General features: G+C 50.7%; 1 protein-coding gene across 8 annotated transcripts in view; it reads right to left on the bottom strand.

Annotated features, from left to right (window-relative positions):
- The window catches only part of PIK3CD (phosphatidylinositol-4,5-bisphosphate 3-kinase catalytic subunit delta), a 97,815-nt gene that overhangs the window by 26,464 nt on the left and 46,127 nt on the right, over nucleotides 1-25,224 (bottom strand). For 4 of the 8 annotated variants that reach the window (XM_030942451.1, XM_010364180.2, XM_030942446.1 and 1 more), the window contains one exon: nucleotides 13,460-13,564. The exons of 2 other annotated variants lie outside the window; for them this stretch is intronic. The gene's annotated coding sequence lies outside the window, so the exon portion shown is untranslated. Of the gene's footprint in view, nucleotides 1-13,459; nucleotides 13,565-15,300; nucleotides 15,479-25,224 lie in introns of those variants that run through there. 2 more of the 8 variants (XM_030942450.1, XM_030942447.1) reach the window with 2 other exon arrangements.

Raw genomic sequence — 25,224 nt, forward strand, 5'->3', positions numbered from 1 at the left:
GCAAAAGACACAGGCAAGAGTATCTATGGCATCACTATTCATGATGGCTCCGAAGCGGAAACTTCCCAAATGCACATCAACAGAATGAGGAATAGCAAAATGATGTGTGGCACTCTCTCTGAGCATAATGTTATATAGCAATGAGAACGAACAGTCTACAAGTCCACACAACAGTATCAATGAGTCTCACACACATAAAGCTGGGCAAAAGAAGCTGCCCACAAAAAAAATCTGTGCTCATGACTCCAGCTGTACAAAGAAACAAACAGAGGCAGAATTAATAAATCTATGGTGGCAAAAGAAGAAATAGGGGGCCGGGCGCGGTGGCTCAAGCCTGTAATCCCAGCACTTTGGGAGGCCAAGACGGGCGGATCACGAGGTCAGGAGATCGAGACCATCCTGGCTAACACGGTGAAACCCCGTCTCTACTAAAAAAATACAAAAAAAAAAAAAAAAAAAAAAAAAAAAAACTAGCTGGGCGAGGTGGCGGGCGCCTGTAGTCCCAGCTACTTGGGAGGCTGAGGCAGGAGAATGGCGTAAACCCAGGAGGCGGAGCTTGCAGTGAGCTGAGATCTGGCCACTGCACTCCAGCCTGGGCGACAGAGCGAGACTCCGTCTCAAAAAAAAAAAAAAAAGAAGAAGAAGAAATAGGGGTTACCCCAGGTTTGGGGGGAGAGTGACTAGAAGGGCGCATGGGAGGCTCCTGGGTACTGGTAACTTTATGTTTTTGTTTTTTTTTTTAAATCTGGGAGCTGGGGACTTTTCAAAAACTCAACATACTCAGTCCAAGTGGTTCTGATAAGCTGACTTCACTCCTAGCTACCTGGATAGCCTGAGACTCAGACACAGCCAATCAGGGGCCTGAGTTTGCCCGGGCCATGGGGATTGGCTTGGAGGTGGGAATGAGACTTAGGCCCAGCCAATCACTGCATGTTATCTCCCTGACTATAGGGTTCCATATGACTATCAAGTCAGTCCAATGGGTTTTGACATTTAGGCTTCTCTGGGATTTCTTCTTGGGGTAGCAGAAATGACGGACTGTCTACCTAGAGCTGCTAGCAACTGTTTGCTGTCTTTAGGGGCAAAACCTGAGAAGAGACCAACACAGAGGAAAGGGGGGCTAAAGCAGACAGTACAAGCCTGGGTCCTGAGGACGAACTTTGATTCCCTGGATCCAGCCATGCCTGAAGCTAGGGTCTATCCCTGGACTCTTTAGTCTTATCAGCCAATAAACCCCCTCTGCCTTTGTTCCTTTTTTAACTTGCAGCAGTTTGAGCTGAGTTTTCGGCCACTTACAGCTAAAAACATCTATTTTCATTACTGCAGCTGCACTTCCATTTTTAGAAACTTCTAGTGTTTAAAAAGTTTTTTCCCTGACCGGGCACGGTGGCTCATGCCTGTAATCCCAGCACTTTGGGAGGCCGAGGCAGGTGGATCACTTGAAGTCAGGAGTTCGAGACCAGCCAGCTCAACATGGTGAAATCCTGTCTCTACTAAAAATATAAAAATTAGCCGGGCGTGGTGGCACATGCCTGTAATCCCAGCTACTCGGGAGGCTGAGGCAGGAAAATCGCTTGAACCTGGGAGGCGGAGTTTGCAGTGGGCCGAGATGGCGCCACTGCACTGCAGCCTGGACAGCAAGAGCGAAACTCTGTCTCAAAAAAAAAAAAAAAAAAAAAAAAAAAAAGAAGGAAAGAAAAGTTTTTTCCTTGGAAGTGAACCTGCCTCTAAGTCAAACTCCGATCGCTGTGCTGCCCTCTGGAGGCACACAGAGGAGTCCACAGGACCACTGGATGGCAGCCCCATCAGGCCCTAAGGCGTCTCTTCAGCCCAGGCATTCCCCAAACCACTCACTGTTCTCCCTATGATACAGTTTTTAGACCATTTGGCCACAGTTTGGTACTCCAAGCTAACAAGATGTTCCAGAGCAGCACTTTGGGAGGCCAAGGCGGGTAGATCACCTGAGGTCAGGAGTTGGAGTCCAGCCTGGCCAACATGGTGAAACCCCATCTCTACTAAAAATACAAAAATTAGCCAGGCGTGGTGGCTCTCACCTGTAATCCCAGCTACTTGGGAGGCTGAGGCAGGAGAATCACTTGAACCCAGGAGGCAGAAGTCGCAGTGAGCCAAGATCATACCACTGCACTTCAGCAGTGGGCAACAGAGCGATACTCCATCTCCAAAAAAAACCCCCCAAAAACAAAAACAAGATGCTACAGACAGGGCCTGGCAGGTCGAGCTGTAGAAGAATGTTCTGGGCACCGAGCTCCTATTTGTTTAGCCTAAAAGTATTTCATGCTCCCCCACTCTCACCCCAAGGCAGATTTTTGGTGGCCACAGCACTGAACTCATTGGCTGCCAGCCCTCCAGGGATTTTTCACAGTAAGCCAGGTTCTCCCTGCCTGTACAGGAACATGAATTTCCTGATGGAAATGAAGGAATTCACAATTATCCTTGGTAATTTCATCTTCTGAACATAATTGGCTCTCATATCTTATTGGATTTTTTTTTTTTTTTTAAGACAGAGTCTTGCTCTGTCGCCCAGGCTGGAGTGCAGTGGTGCGATCTCTGCTGGCTGCAACCCCCACCTCCCAGGTTCAAGCGATTCTCCTGCCTCAGCCTCCTGAGTAGCTGGGATTACAGGGGCCTGCCACCCTGCCTGGCTAATTTTTTGTATTTTTAGTAGAGACAGTGTTTTGCCACATCAGCCAGGCTGGTCCTGAACCCCTGACCTCAGGTGATCTGCCCACCTTGGCCTCCCAAAGTGCCAGGATTACAGGCGTGAGCCACTACGCCCAGCTTTGATTTGATGTTTTGTCTCTGTCACTCAGTCTGAGGTAGATTCATTTATCCCACCAGTATCTATAGAGCCTGATTAAGTGCCAGAAATTACACAAGGTGCTGGGGATCTCGTGGGAAAGGGACTCAAGTCTCCCAGAACTGGCCACTACAGCTGGAGCAGGGAGTGGTGGGCGTGGAGGGGAGGGTGTGGCATGAGCAAGTCGAAGAGTTCAACTGGGCTGGGTTTTGCACAGCCTTCAGAACAAGGACTGGCACCTACGGCAGCCCTGGAGGATTTTAGGTGAGGGAGTGTGGGATGTGATTCTCATCCACAACTATGCTGCTGGCTGCGGTGTGGAAGGACTGCGGAGAAGCAGGGACGAAGAGGAGTGGGGGGCGGGGGAAGAGACCGGTGCCACCAATGACAGTGGCTTGACCCAGAAGGAGACGGCACTGGAGAGCAACAGAATCCAGACATACTTAGACCAGAGGGACCCCTGGGGGCGGTGCAGGAGGAAGTGAGGACGACAGCCAGGTTTGGGCTTGGGAGATGGGAGTGGTGGTGGGAATGTACTGAGACATGGAAGGAAGAGATTTCTGGTGGGAAAAGAAAGCCGGAGCCGAGCCGCATTTTAGACTAGATGAATCTCAGCTGCTTAATGAACATCTACGTAAAGACTGCCAGGGGCAAACTCCCCAGTCGGAGGGCTGGGGACAGATCTGTGGAGTCAGCAGGCTACAGTCAGATGTGGAGCCGGGGGGCAGGTGAGATGGCCTAGACACAGAGAGGGAAGCTGGGGTGGCATCATCGAATGATGGACTGTGACCAATCCCTCCTGACTCATCGAGAATCCTGAGGCATGACTTCTGTGTCCACATCTAAGTCATTCATAAAATATCCAAGGAAACAGGATAAGAACACAATTCCTTCCACCTTCCCACCTCCTGGCCAGCATGATCCACAGAAACAGCTGCGCGAAGCAGAGCCCTCCCGCACACGGGGTTCTCTCCAGGACACCACGCCACCCTTACAATCTGTCCTGAAATGTTCCCCTTGGTCCTCTTTCTGGAGCCCAAGGTTGAAGAACAGCGTCCCAGCTGTGAACATCTGAGGGATCTGACCTCAGCTACTTGGGAGGTTGAGCCACAAGAATCACTTGAACCGGGGAGGGGGAGGTTGCAATGAGCCAAAATCACGCCACTGCACTCCAGCCTGGGCAACAGAGTGAGACTCTGTCTCAAAAATAAATAAATAAATATTTTAAAATTAAATAAGTTAAAAAGAAAACAAATAGATAAACAAGATGTTTCAGGTAGTAAAAGCACTCGAATATAACAACAAGGGGCTTGCAGGGAGCGTGTCCTTTGGATGGCAGGTCAGGGAAGGGTCCTCGGGTGAGATCGTTCTGAAGTTGAGGCTCAAGTGAGAGAAGGATCCAGCAAAGAGCCACAAAATAGGGTTCTGGGCAGTGGGGACAGAAAGTCCAAAGGCCCAAGCTGGGTGTGGTGGCTCACACCTGTAATCCCAGCACTTTGGGAGGCCGAGGCAGGCAAATCTCTCGAGGCCAGGAGTTCAAGACCAGCCTGGCCCATAAGGTGAAACCCTGTCTCTATTTAAAAACACAAAAGATTAGCCAGGCAAGGTAGCACACACCTGTAATCCCAGCTACTTGGGAGGCTGAGGCAGGAGAATCCTTGAGCCTCGGAGGCAGAGGTTGCAGTGAGCCAAGATTGTACCATTGCACTCCAGCCTGGGCAACAAGAGTGAGACTCTATCTCAAAAAAAAAAAAAGAAAGTGGGGCCGGGCGCGGTGGCTCACGCCTATAATCCCAGTACTTTGGGAGGCCAAGGCGGGCGGATCACGAGGTCAGGACATCGAGACCATCCTGGCTAACACTGTGAAACCCCATCTCTACTAAAAATACAAAAAAATTAGCCAGGCGTGGTGGCGGGCGCCTGTAGTCCCAGCTACTCAGGAGGCTGAGGCAGGAGAATGGCGTGAACCCAGGAGGGGGAGCTTGCAGTGGGCCGAGATCGCGCCACCGCACTCCAGCCTGGGCAACAGAGCAGACTCCATCTCAAAAAAAAAAAAAAAAAAAGAAAGTACAACAAAGGCCCTGAGGCAGGAGGCAGGTGCCTGAAGTCAAGGGCCTGAAGTGGGGTGACTGGGAGAGACAGTGAGTCTGACCCTGCAGAGCCCTGCAGCCATGGTGAGGAGTCCAGGTTTGGTTATCACTGCAAGGAGAAATCACTGGAGGGTTTTAAGCAGAGGACAGAGGCGGCCTGATTTTATGCTTTACAAAGATGGCTTTGGCTGCTGTGGGAAAATGGAAGGGAGTGAGGCCAGAATGGAAGCAGGAAAGCAATGAGGAGACGTGTGCAGGACCCAGGCAAGAGCTGGCAGGGCTGGGTTGATGAGGGGACGTGCTGGGCTCACATGCCCCAAAATGCCCAAACTCATCCCAGCAGCCTACTCTTTTTTTGGCATGGGATGCAGAGAGGGTCTCGTTCTATCGCCCTGGCTGGAGTACAGTGTCACCATCATAGCTCACTGTAGCCCTGACCTCCCCCAAGCTCAAGAGATCCTCCCGCCTCAGCCTCCCAAGTAGCTGGGAATACAGACACAAATCACTGTGCAGAGCTTTCTTTCTTTCTTTATTTTGTAAGGGCAGGGCCTCCCTATGTTGCCCAGGCTGGTCTCAAATTCCTGGGCTCTAGTGATCCTCCTGCGTCGGCCTCTGAAAGTGTTAGGATCATGAGCATGAGCCTGGCCTCCAAAACAAAGATTTCTGATCTCTACTGCTGCCATCAGAAAAAAATAAGCCAACTACCCTGAAAAAAAAATGTTATTCCCACCATCTCATCATCATCCTAGTTCACGGCCCACCAGGGAGGCCACAGGCCTGCACCCAGGCGGAGGCCTCAGATACTACACATCAAAATCAAGAGAAAGAAATATCCATGGCCTCAGACCTGGTAACTTTGGGAATTTGGGGATTATCCTAAAGAAGCAATTCAAAAGTCAAAAAAGCTCTATACACAAAGATATTCATTGTGGTATTATTTGTGAAAGTGATAAGGAAATGTCTAAATACATGAATTAACTCAATGAAACTGAACACAGTCATCAAAATGACACCCGGGCAGACTACACAACACTGCAAATATTCCACACATTAAGTGCACATTTATCATTGTGACATATGTTTGTTGATAAAGCATTTTAGAAAGCATAGAAAGGCCGGCCATGGTGGCTCACACCTGTAATCCCAGCACTTTGGGAGGCCGAGGCAGGTGGATCACCTGAGGTTGGGAGTTCGAGACCAGCCTGCCCAACATAGCAAAACCCTGTCTCTACTAAAAACACAAAATTAGTTGGGCGTGGTGGCGCATGCCTGTAATCCCAGCTACTTGGGAGGGTGAGGCAGGAGAATCCCGTGAACCTGGGAGGCGGAGGTTACAGTGAGCTGAGATCGTGCCATTGCACACCAGCCTGGGCTGTAAGAGTGAAACTCCGTCTCAAAAAAAAAAAAAAAAAGGCCGGGCGCGGTGGCTCAAGCCTGTAATCCCAGCACTTTGGGAGGCCGAGACGGGCGGATCATGAGGTCAGGAGATCGAGACCATCCTGGCTAATACGGTGAAACCCCGTCTCTACTAAAAAATACAAAAAACTAGCCGGGCGACGAGGCGGGCGCCTGTAGTCCCAGCTACTCGGGAGGCTGAGACAGGAGAATGGCGTGAACCCGGGAGGTGGAGCTTGCAGTGAGCTGAGAGCCGGCCACTGCACTCCAGCCTGGGCAGCAGAGCAAGACTCCGTCTCAAAAAAAAAAAAAAAAAAAAAAAAAAAAAAAAAAAGCAGCATAGAAAAAATGAAATGTTATGAATGAATATGGATGTCATAATAACTTTATTATTTTAATTTTATAGGAAGGTTATGCAAATACATAGTTTTATTTCTTTTTTCTTCTTCTTATTTGAGACAAGGTCTGGCTCTGTTTCCCAGACTGGAGTGCAGTGGTGCAATCTCGGTTCACTCTGCCTTCCAGGCTCAAGCCATCCTCTCATCACAGCTCCCCAAATAGCTGTGACTACAGGTGCATGCCACTACACCCAGCTATTCCTTTGCATTTTTTGTAGAGACAGAGTTTCGCCATGTTGGAAGACTAGCACTCAGTCTCCCAAAGTGCTAGGATTACAAGCGTGAGCCACCACGCTCAGCTTTTTTTTTGTTTTAGAGACAGGGTCTCACTTTGTTGCCTATGCTACAGTGCAGTGGCGTGATCATGGCTCACTGCAGCCTTCAACTCCTGAGCTCAAGTGATCCTCTCAGCTCAGCCTCCCCAGTAGCTGGGACTACAGGTGCATACCACCATGCCCAGCTAATTTAAATTCTTTTGTTGTTAAAAAAATAATAATAAAATACACTTTTTGTTGTCTTGAGATGGGTTCTCACTATGTTGCCCAGGCTGTTCTCAAACTCCTGGGCTCAAGCAATCTTCCCACGTTGGCCTCCCAAAGTCCTGGGATTACAGGCGTGAGCCACCGTAATTAATTAATTTTAATTAATTTAAAAAATCAAGTACATGATTTTTTAAATTAATTAAAACTAAAACTCTTACAGTACAAAGTAGCAGTCCTCTGACCTCAATTTCCACATATATACCACACCCAATAATTTCAGTTGCTTCTCTAAGTATTTATCTCTGTATTTCCATTTTTTATTTACAATTTTTGTGTTTTTATACCTCAGGCAAAATTTAAAAAAAAATTTACGAAAATAGAGACAAGGTCTTCCTATGTTGCCCTGTCTGGGGCTCAAGTGATCTTCCTGCCTTGGGTTCCAAAGTGTTGGGATTACAGTCGTGAGCCACCCCACCATCAAATTTTAACTTCTTACCTTAGAAAATGAGTTTGTGGGCCAGGCGCTGTGGCTCACGCCTGTAATCTCAGCACTTTGGGAGGCCACGGTGGGTGGATCGCTTGAGCCCAGAAATTTGCGACCAGTCTGGGCAACATGGCAAAACCCTATCTCTACAAAAAAGATAAAAAATTAGCTGGGCATGGTGGCATACACATGTAGTCCCAGCTCGGGGGCTGAGGCAGGAGGATTGCTTGAGCCTAGGAGGTTGAGGCTGCAGTGAGTCGTGATCGCACCGCTGCACTCCAGTCTGGGTAACAAAGAAAGACCTTATCTCAAAAAAAAGAAGTCTTTAATGTACTTTTCATTTGAATGACAATTTCCCTCAGAATTAATTAATTCTCAGAAATTTAAAAGCACTGACCCATTTTCTTGTAGTTTCTTTTCTTTTTTTTGAGACTGAGTCTCGCTTTGTCACCCAAGCTGGAGAGTGCAGTAGCACACTCTTGGCTCACTGCAGCCTCCACCTCCTGGGTTCAAGTGATTCTACTGCCTCAGCCTCCCAAGTAGCTGGGATTACAGGCACATGCCACCATGCCAGCTAATTTTTGTATTTTTAGTAGGGACGGGGTTTCACCATGTTGGCCAGGCTGGTCTCGAACTCCTGACCTAGTGGTCCACCCACCTCAGCCTCCCAAAGTGCTGGATTACAGGTGTGAGCCACTGCACCCAGCCTGTCTTGTAGTTTCTACTGCTGCTTTTGAAAAGTCCAAAGCTGAGTCGGGTGCGGTGGCTCACGCCTGTAATCCCAGCACTTTGGGCGGCTGATGTGGGCGGATCACAAGGTCAGAAGATCGAGACCATCCTGGCTAACACGGTGAAACCCCGTCTCTACTAAAAATACAAAAAATTAGCCCGGCATAGTGGCGGGCGCCTGTAGTCCCAGCTACTCGGGAGGCTGAGGCAGGAGAATGGCGTAAACCCGGGAGGCGGAGCTTGCAGTGAGCCGAGATCCGGCCACTGCACTCCAGCCTGGGAGACAGAGCGAGGCTCCACCTCAAAAAAAAAAAAAAAAAAAAAAAAAGTAGAAATGCCTTCAGTTCTAGAATGGTTTCCTATATACTTTTCCTTCCTCTGTTTCTCTTGCCTTTTTTTCTTGAGTTCCTATGTGGTGCATGTTGGGTCTCCTGGACTGAAGTCAATTTTTTCTATATTTTCTTTCCTATTTTCCATCTCTTAAGTCTTTGTGTTCTACTTTCTGGAAATTGGTTTTTCCCTCTTCCAACTCTTCTGTTGAAATTTTTACTTCTGCTATTTTTACTTCTGCTATCTTAATACCTATGAGCTTATTATTTTATGAATGTGCCTTTTTTCCCCAAACAACCATGTTTGTGACTTCTCAATTTTTTTTTTTTTTTCTGTTCGTTTGGGTCTCTGTCTCTCACACTAGAAGTCTCTCTCTGTCTCTCTCTCTCTCTTTTTTTTTTTTTTTTGAGACAGGGTCTCACTCTGTCACCCAGGTTGGAGTGCAGTGATATGATCACGGCTCACTGCAGCCTCAACCTCTCAGGCTCAAGCAATCCTCCCACCTCAGCCTCCCAAGTAGCTGGGACTACAAGCATGTGTCACCATGCCTGGCTAGTTTTTTATTTTATGTAGAGAGAGGATTTCTCTACGTTGCCCAGGATGGTCTCAAACTCCTGGGCTTAAGCAAACCTCCTGCCTCAGCCTCCCGAAGTGCTGGGATTACAGGCCTGAGCTACCACGTCTAGCCTGTAAATCTCATTCTATGTGGGATGGCCCTTGGCTGCCCATTCACATCTAAGGGAAAGGCACTAACCCTGCTTGTACACAGGTAGGGCTAGTTGCTCAGTAGGCTTCAGTGTGAAGAGACAAAGCAATAAGCTGGCTTTCTTTATTTTTTGAGACGGAGTCTCACTCTGTCGCCCACGCTGGAGTGCAGTGGCGCGATCTTGGCTCACTGCAACCTCCGCCTCCCAGGTTCAAGCTATTCTCCCGCCTCAGCCTCCTAAGTAGCTGGGATTACAGGTGTGCACCACCACGCCCAGGTAATTTTTGTATTTTTTTTTTTTTTTTGAGACGGAGTCTCGCTGTGTCACCCAGGCTGGAGTGCAGTGGTCGATCTCAGCTCACTGCAAGCTCCGCCTCCCGGGTTCACACCATTCTCCTGCCTCAGCCTCCCGAGTAGCTGGGACTACAGGCGCCCGCCACCTCACCTGGCTAATTTTTTGTATTTTTTAGTAGAGATGGGGTTTCATCATGTTAACCAGGATGGTCTCGATCTCCTGACTTTGTGATCCGCCCGTCTCGGCCTCCCAAAGTGCTGGGATTACAGGCTTGAGCCACCGCGCCCGGCCAATTTTTGTATTTTTAGTAGAGATGGGGTTTCGCCATGTTGGCCAGGCTGGTCTCAAACTCCGGCCTCAAGTGATCCTCCCCCCTCAGCCTCCCAAAGCACTGGGATTACAGGTGTGAGCCACCGTGCCTAGCAACAAGCTGGCTTTTCAACAAGGTCCCCCTCAATGTCAATATGTGATAGTTATTTTTTTTTTGTGAGATCAGTTTGCTCAGACAGAAGTTCTCCAAGGGACTGCCCAGAGGCTGTACGGAAGCTGCGGTATTCGGGAAGCCACCCAGGAGATGGTCTCACTGCTCGACACACAAACTCCTCTCCTGTCCTGGGCTGGGCCAACCTCTCTGAAACACTGCCTGCCGGAAACCTGCCACCTGCTGGGGTGGGGAAGGGAACCATCTGGCTATGTGGCCTGGGTGGGTGGTCTATCACCCTACCATGCTCTATCAAGTAATCTTCCTGCTTCCAGCCCATCCTGCACATACCACCTTTCGAAGCAACTCCATCCCCAAAGCTCCCATTCCTTTGCCTTTTCCACCTGCTTCCCCCATAGCCCAAGACGTTCGACATTTTCCACTCAGCTTCCCACTAGCCTATCGGTTTCCTGTCCTGAAAAGGTTTTGTTCATACCACCCTCCTCAACCATTTACTTTTCTGTTTTTTTTTTTGTTTTTTTTTTTACATTTTTTCGGCCGGGTGCGGTGGCTCACACCTGTAATCCCAGCACTTTGGGAGGCCAAGGCGGGCGGATCACGAGGTCAGGCGATAGAGACCATCCTGGCTAACACAGTGAAACCCTGTCTCTACTAAAAATACAAAAATTTAGCCGGGCGTGGTGGCGGGCGCCTGTAGTCCCAGCTACTCAGGAGGCTGAGGCAGGAGAATGGCCTAAACCCAGGAGGCGGAGCTTGCAGTGAGCCGAGATCGTGCCACTGCACTCCAGCCTGGGCAACACAGCGAGACTCTGTCTCAGAAAAAAAAAAAAAAAAATTTACATTTTTTTCTTATTCCTTTACTTTCATTTTAGTGGGATTTTGAATCAGAGCAGAGAAATACATATACATTCAATTGTTATGTTTATGTCAAAGTCTATAATAATACTTACTAATAAATAAAAATAAATTTTTTTTTTTTTTTTTTTTTTTTTTTTTTTTTTTTTTTGAGACGGAGTCTCGCTCTGTCACCCAGGCTGGAGTGCTGTGGCCGGCTCTCAGCTCACTGCAAGCTCCGCCTCCCGGGTTCACGCCATTCTCCTGTCTCAGCCTCCCGAGTAGCTGGGACTACAGGCGCCGCCACGTCGCCCGGCTAGTTTTTTGTAGTTTTTAGTAGAGACGGGGTTTCACCGTGTTAGCCAGGATGGTCTCGATCTCCTGACCTCGTGATCCGCCCGTCTCGGCCTCCCAAAGTGCTGGGATTACAGGCTTGAGCCACCGCGCCCGGCCAATAAAAATAAAGTTTTACAAGGTGCAGACACAGGTCAGGGCACAGTGGCTGACGCCTGTAATCCCAGCGCTTTGGGAGGCTGAGGCAGGTGGATCCCTTGAGGTCAGGAGTTCGAGACCAGCCTGGCCAACATGGCAAAACCATGTCTCTACTAAAAAAAAAAAAAAAAAAAAAAAAAAAAAAAAAAAATTAGCTGGGCATGGTGGCGCACACCTGTAGTCCCAGCTACTTGGGAGGCTGAGGCAGAAGAATTGCTTGAACCCGGGAGGCGTAGGTGGCAGTGAGCCGAGATTGCATCATTGCACTCCAGCCTGGGCAACAGAGTAAGACTCCATCTCACAAAAATGAAATAAAAAATAAATAATAAATAAAAGATACAGATAGAATTCTCTCTGAGGGGTTTGGGGGAGGATACTCCAACAAGGAAACAGTGGTTTTCTCTGGTGCAGGGTGGGGTGGCAGTAAGACTATAGACGAGTATGCTTGTATTTTTTGGTATTTTCCAAACTTGACATTAATTTCATATTTTTATAAATAAAAAAGCATGAGGATTAAAAATATTATTAAAAGGCATTTTCTGAGACAAGATCAAGTCAGTATAAATAGATGCGTGGAAGAAATTCTAATCCTCCAATCAGGGGTCTACATGATCTATGGCTTCTGCTTATGTGCAGAGGAGCGCTGGGGTTCCAAAGAAGCACTGCAGGCCTTCAGAGGTAGGTGGGAGCGGGACAGGGTGCTGAGCAGAAGGAGTTCTGGGCTAGTTTCTCTTATAGTGGCTCTCTGTTTTGATCTGGTTTATCGGTTAAAATTCTGGTTCATATTTTTATTTTATTTTATTTTATTTTTTTTTGAGATGGAGTCTCATTCTGTCGCCTGGGCTGGAGTGCAGTGGTACAGTCTCGGCTCACTGCAACCTCCGCCTCCTGGGTACAAGTGATTCTCCTGCCTCAGCAACCCGAGTAGCTGGGATTACAAGCGCCCAACACTACACCTAGCTAATTTTTTGTATTTTTAGTAGAAACGGGGCTTCACCATGTTGGCCGGGCTGGTCTCGAACTCCTGACCTTGTGATTCGCCCATCTTGGCCTCCCAAAGTGCTGGGATTACAGGTGTGAGCCACCGTACCCGGCCTATATTTTGATTTTCAAAAAGAGATCCACAATCATCAAACAAGTTTGGAAAGTACCAACAAAGATCTAGAGAAAATGAGGCTGAGGTTCAGGAAAAAGCCTTTAAGGACGACAGCACACTCTAACCCCTTTCCATCCTGAAATGACAGTATTGGCTCCAGTGGAATTCTGGGTACACACAGAATACATTATGCACTGAAAGGGCTTGCAAGGGGACCGGGAGGTCTCGCAGTCATGGAGCTCACAAGCCAGACCCAGCTATCTCAGGCTCCCAAATGGGTGTATGTACCCAACGTCCGGCCAGTGTCGGTGTCTGGCCTCAGTGTGCCCATTTGCACCATGAAAGGACTGCATTCATCTTCTAAGCTAATGTCCTACAACTCCAAAGAGCATCCTCTTACTGAGACAGTGACTGCCAGCTCTCTGGAGCTACAGAATGGTCCCACCTAGGGACTCCTTGAGAAGCAATACAGAATTATAAAAATCCAATCCACTTCCTCCAGAAAACTTTTAATATTTCTCTCCCCAGTCTGGCCAGCCCAACGTTACCATGGCCAGAGTGAGTCAAATACCAAATGCTGCAGCTTAATAAGGGGCTCCAGGACTCCTCAAAGCAAAGCCATTCCTTCTTTTCCCAGGCGGCAGTATCTCTCTCCTGGGAATGGCTGAGGTCTAGTTCACTTCCCCGTTCATTCGCTCCTAGCACCAATCTGGGTCACTCTCTTCCTTTGGGCATGCTAGTCCTACGGAGAAGTCTTCCTTTGGCTGGAGAGTCGGGGAGGAGGGGTTTTGTTCACATGCTTAACCTATCTACAAAATAACATCTCCTTTCCCTTCCCCCACGCACTTGGCCCATTCCCCCAACCTACCTCTCTGGAATAGTCCAAGACACACCAACAAAGCCCCCTCCGCCTGGCAGATTAAAGACGCTTTAGAATCAATGAGTGTCATCCCGCCCTGGCCCGACTCCTTATCTGTTGGAAAAAAAAGAAAAGAAAGAAAGAAAGAAAACTATTTTACCAAGAGAGAATTTCAGAAACCTGTGCATTCTCTTATAGGACGTTAGCTCAAAATCAACTGCCTCATCTCCATCTCTCCTTTTTGCAAACCAATCACATTCCACTTGATCAGCCTTTCTTGCCATCTGCGTCAATGCCACCCCCAGCTCCCTTTGGTGGTACTGAAACCAACCACAGGAGCATTTCCAGTGCCTGGAGCAGGAATGTGTACTCAGATGACTCAGATCGTTTTTAGAGCTGTTTGTTGGTTTTGTTTGGTTTTTGAAAGCAAAGTAATTGATCTGAGCCAAGCCTGGGTTCGAGTTCCATTCGATGGGTGCAAAAAGCAGGTTGGTGAACTTGAAATCTTTATTCCCCATGTGGATCTGTTTTCAAGGCCCAGGTCTAAAGGAAAACCCATCCCCTATTGGGCTGGAGATAAAAAGGAAGAGTGTGAGGGGAGAGGCCGCCCACTCCTTGCATCTGTGGTGCTTCTTCCCCCACCTCAGCCGCTCCAGGAAATAATAGAACCCCAAAGAGGGGAAAAAAGGCACTAGAGCACCAGCCCAGTCTAAAGACCCAACCCCTTCTCCCAACCCCAGGCCCTGGGCATAGCTACCTCCACAGCTGGGAGACTTCAGCCCAGAGCCCACTAGGTGGGCTTAGATTTAGCACAAAACCAAAACCACCGGCTTCTCCAAGAGTCAAACGGCAGAGCCCTAGGAACCCGCTGGAAAAGGCAGTTGCAGGAACACATTTCCAAAGGACCAAGCTGGAGTCCTCCCTGCGGCCTCCATCCCTGTAAAGATGCTCCAGGGACCCTGCTGCGGGAGCCCAGGCATGTGGGCTCGGATGCTCCCTTCCCTCAACATCCAGGAGAGAGTGGCAAGCACTTCTCAAGGCACTGCCACCAAACAGGAGGTCAGCACCAAAGGCTAAGGAAGAAATCCCTTCCACTGCTGACCAATTAAGAGACTGGCTAATACCCATTACCACGACAAATTATAGCAGCTCTGGCACAGGAAAATGAGACATGATCATAAGGAAAGCCCTTCCAAAACAGGAAAGACAAAGCAGAGGGAGCCGAGAAGGAAGAGAAGGAGAGAATTCGTCCTTAGGAATTCGGGTCAGGAAATAAGGAGCCAGGACAAAATCCACAAGAGGGCGGCCAGGGAGAAAGCGCTCCCCCGGGGAGGAAGCCGCAGGACCTCAGGATCCGGGTCTGCCACCCTCTAGCCCCACCCCGGGTTCAAGGGCACAGCTCAGGAGGGACAGAGCGCAGGAGGCTTGGTCCCGAATCGGGGGCAGGGGGAGGGGAGGACGCGCACAGCCACTGCTGGGTCCCCGACAAGTAAACAGCCTGCCCCGAACAGGCGCGTCCTCGTGCGAAGCCCGCTGGAGGCCCCACGGATCCCATCAAGGGCAGCAGCCGAGAAACCTGGGATTCCCGACCCCCGGGGGGCACAAAAGGAAGCAACCAGATTAGGAGAGAAGAGCGTCGCGCGGCCCACAGCTGAGAATCCCACCGCGAGCGCAACCCCCTGCCTCGGCCCCCCCAGCCCCCACGGCCCCGGACCCCCGATCGCCTCCACCGACCCTGCCCACCCCGCCCCAGGCGGACAAAGCCCGGGGCTGGGCGGGGTGGGACGCCCGGCGGGGCTGGGGGCGGGGCACGGGGACCCCGCAGACGCCCGCACAGGTGGGCTCCGTACCGGGTGTCGGTGCCGGGGGCGGGGCCCGATCTCCCTGGAGACAGTTGCCCAGGGGACACAGCGGGCGGGTCCCGGAGTGACGGGAGGACGCCAGCCTCCGGGCAGCGGCGCAGGGCCGGCGGGGGCCGGAGGGCAGGCCCGCCGCGCGAGGTGCAGGCGAGCGGGGCTCGGCGGAGGGGCGCGGCCCGGGGCGGGGCCGGGACTACGGGCAGGCGGGGCGGGACGCCGGCTGGGGGCGGGGCATCCCCGGGGCTGGGGCGGGGCCGGGGCCGGCCGCGGCGCGGGCACCGTCGGCAAATTCTCACACCCCCAGCCGGGAGAAGCACCGGAGCGCACACGGGCGGCGGAGAGAGGAGTGGACGTTGCAAATCCTCCCCGACCCCCGCTGTTCTCGCCCGGAGGCCCACGACGCTGCCAGGCGGGGCCCTTGGGGTTCGCGCCCTGATCCCCAGAGCAACCGCGGGACCCCGACGGCGCGCGCACGCTGGCTCTGGCCTAGGTCTCGCCTTACAACCAATAAATAGAAAGCGCCACCTGCAAAGCAAGGGAGGGCTGGTCGTCCACCAAACTGCTTTCCGCTCCCCGCTTTGCAAGGCATCGGCAGAAAGGGCGGGGTACTGGACCCAGGTCACAGAACCGGAGCCAGGCTCACCCGAGTAATTGGCCAGCCCGGGCTCTGGGCTCAAATCCAGCCTGATGGCTGTTCCCCAGCTGATGGGCTTTCCATCGGGCGTTCCCTTACATATGAGATTTAGAAAATAAATGAGTGTACCCAGGACTTTCACTAATGCATCTACCCATTACAACGGGCGCTGTGCGTGCAGTAACAACGCCGAGACAATCCTTGCCCCGCACTTAAAAAAAACTCCGGGCGCTCTAGTGTTTTTGTTTTTGAGACAGGGTCTTGCTCTGTTGCCCTGGCTGTGGTGCAGTGGTGCGATCACAGCTCACTGCAGTCTCTACCTCTCTGGCTCAATCGATCCTCCCACCTCAGCCTCCCGTGTAGCTGGAGCCACAAGTGCGCATCACTTCACCCAGCTAATTTTTAAAATTTTTTTGTAGAGGTTGGGGGGGGGGGCTCTATGTTGCCTACGCTGGTCTCGAACTCCTGGGCTCAAGCCATCCTACCGCGTCAGCCTCCCAAACTGCTCGAGCAGGCGCTCCAGTTTTTATCCAGGCATCTACACTGTAAGGTAGATGTTGTTCTCCCTTGGTTGTGACTGGGGAAGCCGAAGCTCGGCGGGCAGGGACTCTTACCCTTATGCACTCACACAGACACAGTCTGCACAGCCTCTTGGGCCGAGCTAGCCATCGCACCAGTTTGGTTTGGTACTGAACCTATACCCTTCTTGCTCTGCAAGGGCCCATTTCCCCTTAGAATATTCTTTTGGGTCCACAGCACAAGACTGAAACCTTTGCCACAGGGGAACGCAGAGGAGGAAGCGGAGTGCGAGCAACAGAATCAACCCTGGCATGTCCCGCGGAGTGGGAGAAAGTGGTTTGAAGAACACTCCTTGGTGGTCCTAATTGCTGCACGTGAGGTCAAGGCAGGGCCCGCCCATCCCAGGCAGATGAGCTCCAGGAGTCTTCCTCGTGCCTGCGAAGACGGCAAGGAGAAAACACGGCCGGCCGGAAGCCCCCGGAGAATCTCGAAGAAGCCCGGAATGAAAGGACCGGGCGGCCGGGACCCGGAACTCCCCAGTCAGGGCGCGCGCAGCCCAGGCCTGACGCCTCCCTCCACCCTCGGCGGCCTCTGCGTCCTCCCAGCACCTGGCAGCCCTGCCAGGGGTCCCGGATGCCCAGAGCACCCCAAGGAGGAGAGAGGAGAGAGGGGGGCCAGAGTGGGAGGGGCACCCCTCTTCCCTGGCCGTCCCTAGAAGTCACACACAGACATTCATTCAAAAAGACAAGCTTGCATGCAGATGCTTACACACAGACACTGGCGCAATCATGTAAACGGACACACGGAGACCACTGACGCTAATGCTCATACACGCGCTCTCGCTCTTCACACCCTGCACCAGGCGGGCACTCACCTACCCGTACCCTTGCTGCGCTTTCGCAGATCCCGGGACAGGGCGGAGCCCGGGCGGGGGATTGGAGACCGCCCCCGGCCCCGCCCCCCACGCTCTCCCACCTCTCCCTCCCTCCTCCCGTCCTCCGCCTGCGGGAGGGGAGCGGTGCAGCAGACATCCGAGGGCAGCTGGAAACCCCTGACCCAATCGGCGGGTGAGTCAGGCCCCCTGCAGGCCACCCCGGACCCCCCAGGGTGGGGGATTTCCCCAAGATGAGCCATCAGCCACCGGAAGTCACGCCGGACCTTGGACGGGCAGACGGAGGCTGGGAGGAGTTCTGGGTGCTGAGCCCCAAACCTAAGTGCAATGATCCCGAGGCTAGGACACCAAAGAGATTTTCCAAAGGGCAAACGCGCTTCAGAGGTTCCTCCACCCCCATTCCCCACGTGTGGGAGCCCTCCTCCCCAGCGGCCCCGTCCTGCAATCGTCCCCCGGCGTGAAGACTTCCCTTTATCTCCAGCATGGATGGACTGAAACACAAGTTTCAGTCAAGCTCAAACACAAGGTCCCCATCAGCAATGGAACCCAGTGATTCGCTGGGGGTTCAAATTGGGAATGTCAGGCACGGGTGTCTCTGAAGCCCAGAGAAAAACCCAAGATTCTTTGAAATGGCAAAAGCCCCCAAAAGTCACTTTCCTGTATTGCCATGATGAACTGGAACTGCCCTGACAAATTCCAAAAAGATAGAGACCATAATAAATTGTTTGGAGAAGAATTAAAAGAGTGAATACAGATGCATGGAACATCTCTAGAACAGTGCCTGGCACTCATATTAAGTATTGGCTCTCACACATGGATAACAGACACAAGAAGACGAAGTGACTTGCCCCAGGTCGCACAACTAGTTAGTGGCAGAGATGGAGGAAAAATCCAGTCTCTGATTCTTTGTTCACAGCTCAGGTACCTTAAATCCTTTCTGAAATTGAGAGTATAAATAATTTAGTGGATAAATAAATGAATTTGACCACTGTTAAATATTAGAGTAGACCTGGAACAGTGGCTTACGCCTATAGTCCCAGCACTTTGGGAGACCAGGGCAGGAGGATCACTTGAGCCCAGGAGTTCAACACCAGCCTGGGCCACATAGTGAGACCCCGTCTCTATTTTAAAAAGAAAAGAAAAATCAGAGTAAATTAAGGTGGACATGGTGGCTCACTCCTGTAATCTCAGCACTTTGGGAGGCCGAGATGGGAGGATCATTTAAGGCCAGGAGTTTAAGAATAACCTGGGTAAAACAGCGAGACCTCGTCTCTACTTAAAAAAAAAAAAAATTAGCCTGGCATGGTGGCATTTGCCTGTAGTCCTAGCTAGTCAGGAGGCTGAGGGAGAAGGATTGCTTGGCCCAGGAGTCTGCAGTGAGCTATGTTGGAGCCACTGCACTCAAGCCTGGGTGACAGAGCAAGACCTTGTCTTAAAAAAAAAAAAAAAAAAATCAGAATAGAGAAATTAGATTCCTGCCCTTCTACTTGCTACTAAAAGGGCCAATTCTCTTGTTAAATCCCCAAACGGAAGGCAGGGAGCCAAATGAGCCTCTGCTCCCACTCACTGGAGCCCTTGTTCCCTTCAAGGAGCCCTAGAAGACCTGACACTTTGTGATGTGTGATTTCATCACACTTTTGCTGTGATGAAATCTCAACTTCTCCCGAACGCTCACCAACCAGCCTCCAACCTTGCTGGAATTCTGCTATTCTTTTTTTTTTTTTTTTTGAGACAGAGTCTTGCTCTGTTGCCCAGGCTGGAGTGCAGTGGTGTGATCTTTGCTCACTGCAAGCTCCACCTCCCAGGTTCATGCCATTTTCCTGCCTCAGCCTTCCAAGTAGCTGGGACTACAGGCACCCGCCAGCACGCCCGGCTAATTTTGCTTTTGTATTTTTAGTAGAGACGGGGTTTCACCGTGTTAGCCAGGATGGTCTCGATCTCCTGACCTCGTGATCCGCCTGCCTCGGCCTCTCAAAGTGCTGGGATTACAGGCATGAGCCACCAGCGCGCCCGGCCTCTGCTATTCTCTTTCTAACTCAAATTGGCATTCAGCATTTCTAGGTATGGTCAGATAAGACACCACTGCTGAATGGGGACAAGACCAGGAAGGCTAAAGTCAGAAAAAAATAAGATGCAAAGCCAGGCACCACTGAGGGCGCATGTAGCTGCAGCTACTCACAGGCTGAGGCAGGAGGATTGCTTGAGTCTGAGGCTGCAGCGTGCTATTGACAGCACCTGTGAATAGTCACTGCACTCCAGCCTGGACAACATAGTGAGATACTCATCTCTTTAAAAAAATTTTAAGTATAACCGCTGGGCGCAGTGGCTCACACCTGTAATCCCGGCAGTTTGGGAGGCTGAGGAGGGTGGATCACCTGAAGTCAGGAGTTCGAGACTGGCCTGGCCAACATGGTGAAATGCCATCTCTACTAAAAATACGAGAATTAGCCAGGTGTGGTGGTGCATGCCTGTGATCCAGGCTACTCAGAAGGCTGAGGCACGAGAATCGCTTGAACCTGGGAGGTGGAGGTTTCAGTGAGCCCAGATCAAGCTACTGCACTCCAGCCTGGGCAACTGAGAGAGACTCCATCTCAGAAAAACAAACAAACAAAATTAAGTATAACCAAAAAAAAAAAAAAAACAACAACTAAAGACAACACCAAAAAAGAAACAAACAAAAAAACCCAGTTACATGTTTGTTTTTCATTCAATTAGAATAAACAGGAGGGCTCCAAAAAACAATCCTCAAAGGAGAGTTTCCATATTTACTCACATATTCCAACCCTTGATATTTTTATTCTCAAAGCACAAGAATGAGGGACCTAATTACAAGAGACCCCTGCTCTCCTGCCATCCTTACATATTTTCATTTATCTTTGAGATTCTCACCCCCGGGTAACTCAAAAAGTGGCTCATCTGTAGTTAAAAAGCAAAGTTAATTAGCATCTGGCACTTCCTTCTTTCCTTCCTCAATTCTCCAACCTTAGACTAAAAGTCTGTCTTAATTGAGGCTTCCTGAGTTTGTGACCTGGGGCAGGAGTTGAGGGGTTGAGGATATAAGCAGAGAAGGGAAAAAAAAAAAAAAAAAGCTTAGGTTTGCAGGTTTGCATTGCTCATTCTTTTTTCTTTTTTTCTTTTCTTTTCTTTTTTTTTTTTTTGAGACAGCATCTCACACTGTGGCCCAGGCTGGAGTGCAGAGACGCAGTCACAGGTACTCAACTCCAGTGACTTGGGTGGTCCTCCCACCTCAGCCTCCCAAGTAGCTGAGTGTGTGCCACCATGCCCAACTAATTTTTAATTTTTGTAGCGATGAGGTCTTGCTGTGTTGTCCAGGCTGGTCTCAAACTCCTAGGCTCAAGGGATCTGCCTGCCTCGGCCTCACAAAGTGTTGGGATTACAGACATGAGCCATCACACCTGGCTGCATTGCTCTTTTTTTTTTTGAGACGGAGTCTCTGTCGCCCAGGCTGGAGTTCAGTGGCACCATCTCAGCTCACTGCAACCTCAGCCTCTTGGTTTCAAGCGATTCTCCTCTCTCAGCCTGCCAAGTAGCTGGGATTACAGGGGCCCGCCACCACTCCTGGCTAATTTTTGTATTTTCAGTACAGACTGGGTTTCATCATGTTGGCCAGGCTGGTCTCGAACTTCTGACCCCAAGTGATCCACCCTCCTTGGCCTCCCAAAGTACTGGGATTACAGGCGTGAGCCACTGCGCCCAGCCCGCATTGCTCACTCTTTCAAGTGTCAACCAAAAAGCATGTGTAGCTCGTGGTTGCGGGGAATCCTCCCATTGAGAGATGGCCTCTGTGTCCCCTCCTCTTAAATCTGAGTGGGCTTGTCGCTGCCAAGAGAGTATGGCAGCAGAGATGCTAAGTGACTCGAGAGGTGGGGCCATAAGAAGCCATGCGACTTCCTCCTTGGTGTAGAATGCTGGCTCTTGGAACTCTGAGCATTAAGTTAGAAGTCTGACTACCCTGACGCTGCCACGCAGTGACACAGCCCAGGCAAGCCAGAAACATAAACCATGTGGAGGCCCTCAAGTTGACAGTCCCACCTGAGCCCAACCTTCGAGTCATCCCACCCAGGTACCAGACATGAGTGAAGAAACTTCCATATGATTCCAGACCCCACCTGTTCAAGTTGTTACCAACCCCTTGAGAGTCTTCCCAGCTGACTCCAGATATCATGGAGCAGAGTCAGGCCGTCCTGCTGAGCTCTGTCTGAATTTCCGGTCCCTGGGACCGTGAGCATCACAGTGTTGCTTTACACCGCTGAGCTTGGAGTAGGTTGTTTTGCAGCAGGAGATCCCTAGAACTCTGAAGATCTCCTAAAATCCTCAAAACAACCCCACTAAATAGTTACGATAGTCATCTTCATGAGGAAACTGAGGCCGAAGGCATGCACTGGGTGCCACTGCACTCCAGCCTGGGTGACAGAGCGAGACTCCATCTCAAAAAAATAAAAAAGTTTCCCCTGACCACCTGGAAAGATTCACACCCAGTTCTCGCAGGCATGCTTTCCCAGATGCCTAAGCCACGGCTCTTTCCACAAAAGGGGCCTTACACATGCCTCAAAGGATGGTCCTCTTCCGGAAATGAGCGGATGCTACAGTGAGAGTCACCCAGTGACGCAGGAAAGTCGATCCTTGCTGAAAGCTCCAAAAGGGGCAGTAAATTTGGGACAAAGGATTTAAATGGCAGGGGCAAACTTGTACAATATCTTCTTTAAGAGGTGGTCAAATAGAAACAGGTTCAAGACAGACTTTGAATAGGTTGCGGGGCAAGTGTCTCTTACAGAGGAGTCACGGGGTCAGAATGATTTGCCCCTTTGAGGTTGGTTTCAGAGTCAGAATCTCATACGACAGAGAAGCTAGAGGTTGGACCTAAACAGTCCTTCCCCGCACACCAACAGAGTCTGTGGATGAAAGAGCCTTTTTCTGGAGAAAGTCCACGCTTTTTGGCAGGTTTTCAAAGGGATTTAAAATCTGAAACAGGTTAGGAAGCACTGGGTGATGTGGCTCTAGGGTAGGTGGAAGATGGCGTTTTTTTCTTTCTTTCTTTTTTGGAGACAGGGTCTGGCTCTGTCACCCAGACTGGAGTCCAATGCCATCATAGGCTCACTGCAGCCTCAGCCTCTTAGACTCAAGCGATCCTCCCGCCTCAGCCTCTCAAGCAGCTGGGACTAGAGGCGTGTGCCACCATGCCGGGGTAGTTTTTGTGTGTTTTTTTTGTAGACACGGGGTTTCTCTATATTGCCCAGGTTGGTCTCAAGTGATCCTCTTGCCTTGGCCTCCCAAAGTTCTAGGATTACAGGCGACAGCCACAGTGCCCGGCCGGATTTTTGTTTTTTTGTTTTTTTTTTTTGAGATTAAGTTTTGCTCTTGTTGCACAGGCTAGACTACAATGGCACGATCTCAGCTCACTGCAACCTCTGCCTCCCAGGCACAAGTGATTCCTCCTGCCTCGGCCTCCCAAGCCCCCTGGGATTACAGGCACGCGCCACCACGCCCAGCTAATTTCGTATTTTTAGTACAGACGGGGTTTCACCATGTTGGGTGGGCTGGTCTCGAACTCCTGACCTCAGGTGATCTGCCTGCCTTGGATCTCTCAAAGTGCTGGGATTACAGGCATGAGTCACCATGCCCAGCCCAAATTCTTCTTCTTTTTTTTTTTTTTTCACTTTGGCAAATCTATATTTTACAAACTTTGAATAACTAGTATTGATTCCATATGATTAAAAACATACAGTATGCATGAATAAACACATAAAATGTACGGCATACATATTTAAAACATCCGCATGCATAATCTGGAAGATCATGGCCTATAATTCCCAGATATAGGCTCTGCTGTAATTTTTGTTTGTTTAGACAGGGTCTCACTTTGTCACTCAGGCTGGAATGCAGTGGCGCAAAGCAATCCTCCTGCCTCATCCCCTCAAGTAGCTGGGGCTACAGACACACGTCACCACACCCGGCTAATATTTGTATTTTAGTAGAGACAAGGTTTCACCATGTTGACCAGGCAGGTCTTGAACTCCGGACCTCAAGTGATCCACCCGCCTCAGCCTCCCAAAGTGCTGGGATTACAGGCGTGAGCCACTGCGCCTGGCCAGCTGCTGCAATCTTAAGATGGCCACATAATATCTCTTAAAACTACAAATTCCGGGAGGCTGAGGCAGGAGAATGGCGTGAACCCGGGAGGCGGAGCTTGCAGTGAGCTGAGATCCGGCCACTGCACTCCAGCCTGGGCGACAGAGCGAGACTCCATCTCAAAAAAAAAAAAAAACCTACAAATTCCACTTCCCTTCTTCTTCTGTCCTGACCTCAACTTAATCACACACACATACCCTGCCTCCCAAAACACACACTCACGACAGTCCCCCTGTCAAGTGTCAGCTATGTGGCAGTTCGCCCCATTCTCCTGGGGTCAGATCTGCAGCTGGCTACCTGCCCAGGCACTCAGCACTCAGGCCCTCCTTCCCCACCCGGCTGTCGGCTTAGGGGTCCTCCTCCACCTATCCTCATGGGATCTGCAGACAACCCTGTAAGCTCTGAGCTAAAGAGGAAGAAATCCTGGGGATGATATAGAGGGCTCTAGACACCTCATCCCACCAGTCATTGTCCTGGTCACACTCTCTCCTTGGCAGGGGGCCCGTGACAGTGCTTCTATTCTCAGAGCAGGTCTCTGGGCCACTCCTGCCCCTGGGAGCCTCTGGGATCGGTTCAGACTCTGTCCCATAGCACAGCCTCTTCATCTTTCATCAGGCTCGTCTTCAGGGCTACAGCGGCCAGCCCCCATGACTAGGCACCTGATGTCCATTTTCTCATTAAACATCATGATAAGCCCTGAAGGCAGGCATTCAGATTTATGAATGAGGAAAGTGGGACTGAAGGAAAGTGGGAAGGAAATGGGGTTGGGTTTATTCTGGAGCCTGCTCTTAACCACTGTACCACACTGTCTCTCCCAGGCCAGTGCACTGGAGCCAGATGGTGTCAACTGCCAGCTCAAGGACACCTAGGTCAAATTCCCAAAAGAGGCCCCGGGGTTGGGCAAGGAGGCCATGGAGACTGCAGAGGCCAGGCCTTGCTTGCCCCTGGCACTGGGGAGAAGGGGCACCACCCTAGCCAACTGGGGAAGGGCCAGGCACTAGAAGCTGCATCCTTCTGCCCACTCTCACTGTAGAGGATCAGAGTCCAAGACACCAACTCCATCAGACACAAGGACCTTCAAGAGCAAGGAACTAGGCTGGGCACGGTGGCTTATGCACTTTGGGGGGCTGAGGCGGGAGGATCTCTTGAGCTCACGAGTTTGAGACCAGCCTGGGCAACATAGCAAGACCCCATATCTACAAAAAAGTTAAAAACTAGCTTGGTGTGGCCAGGCACGGTGGCTCACACCTATAATCCCAGCACTTTGGGAGGCCGAGGTGGGCGGATCATGAGGTCAGGAGTTCAGGACCAGCCTGGCCAATGTGGTGAAACCCCGTGTATACTAAAAATACAAAAATTAGCCGGGCATGGTGGCAGGCCCCTGTAATCCCAGCTACTCAGGAGGCTGAGGCAGGAGAATCACTTGAACCCGGGAGGCAGAGGTTGCAGTAAGCCGAGATCGCGCCACTGCACTCCAGCCTGGGGGACATGAGCGAGACTTCGTCTCAAAAAAAAAAAAAAAAAAAAAATTAGCTTGGTGTGATGGTGCACACAGTAGTCCTAGTTCTAACTGCTCAGGAGGCCAAGGCAGGAGGATCCCTTGAGCCCAGGAGGTCGAGGTTGCGATAAACTATGATCTCATCACTGCACTCTAGCCTGGGTGACAGAGCGAGACCCTATCTCTAAGAAAAGGGAGAAACAAAACAAAAACAAACAAGGA

The sequence above is a fragment of the Rhinopithecus roxellana genome, chromosome 12 (assembly GCF_007565055.1).
Source record: "Rhinopithecus roxellana isolate Shanxi Qingling chromosome 12, ASM756505v1, whole genome shotgun sequence".
NCBI classification, from domain to species: Eukaryota; Metazoa; Chordata; class Mammalia; order Primates; family Cercopithecidae; genus Rhinopithecus; species Rhinopithecus roxellana.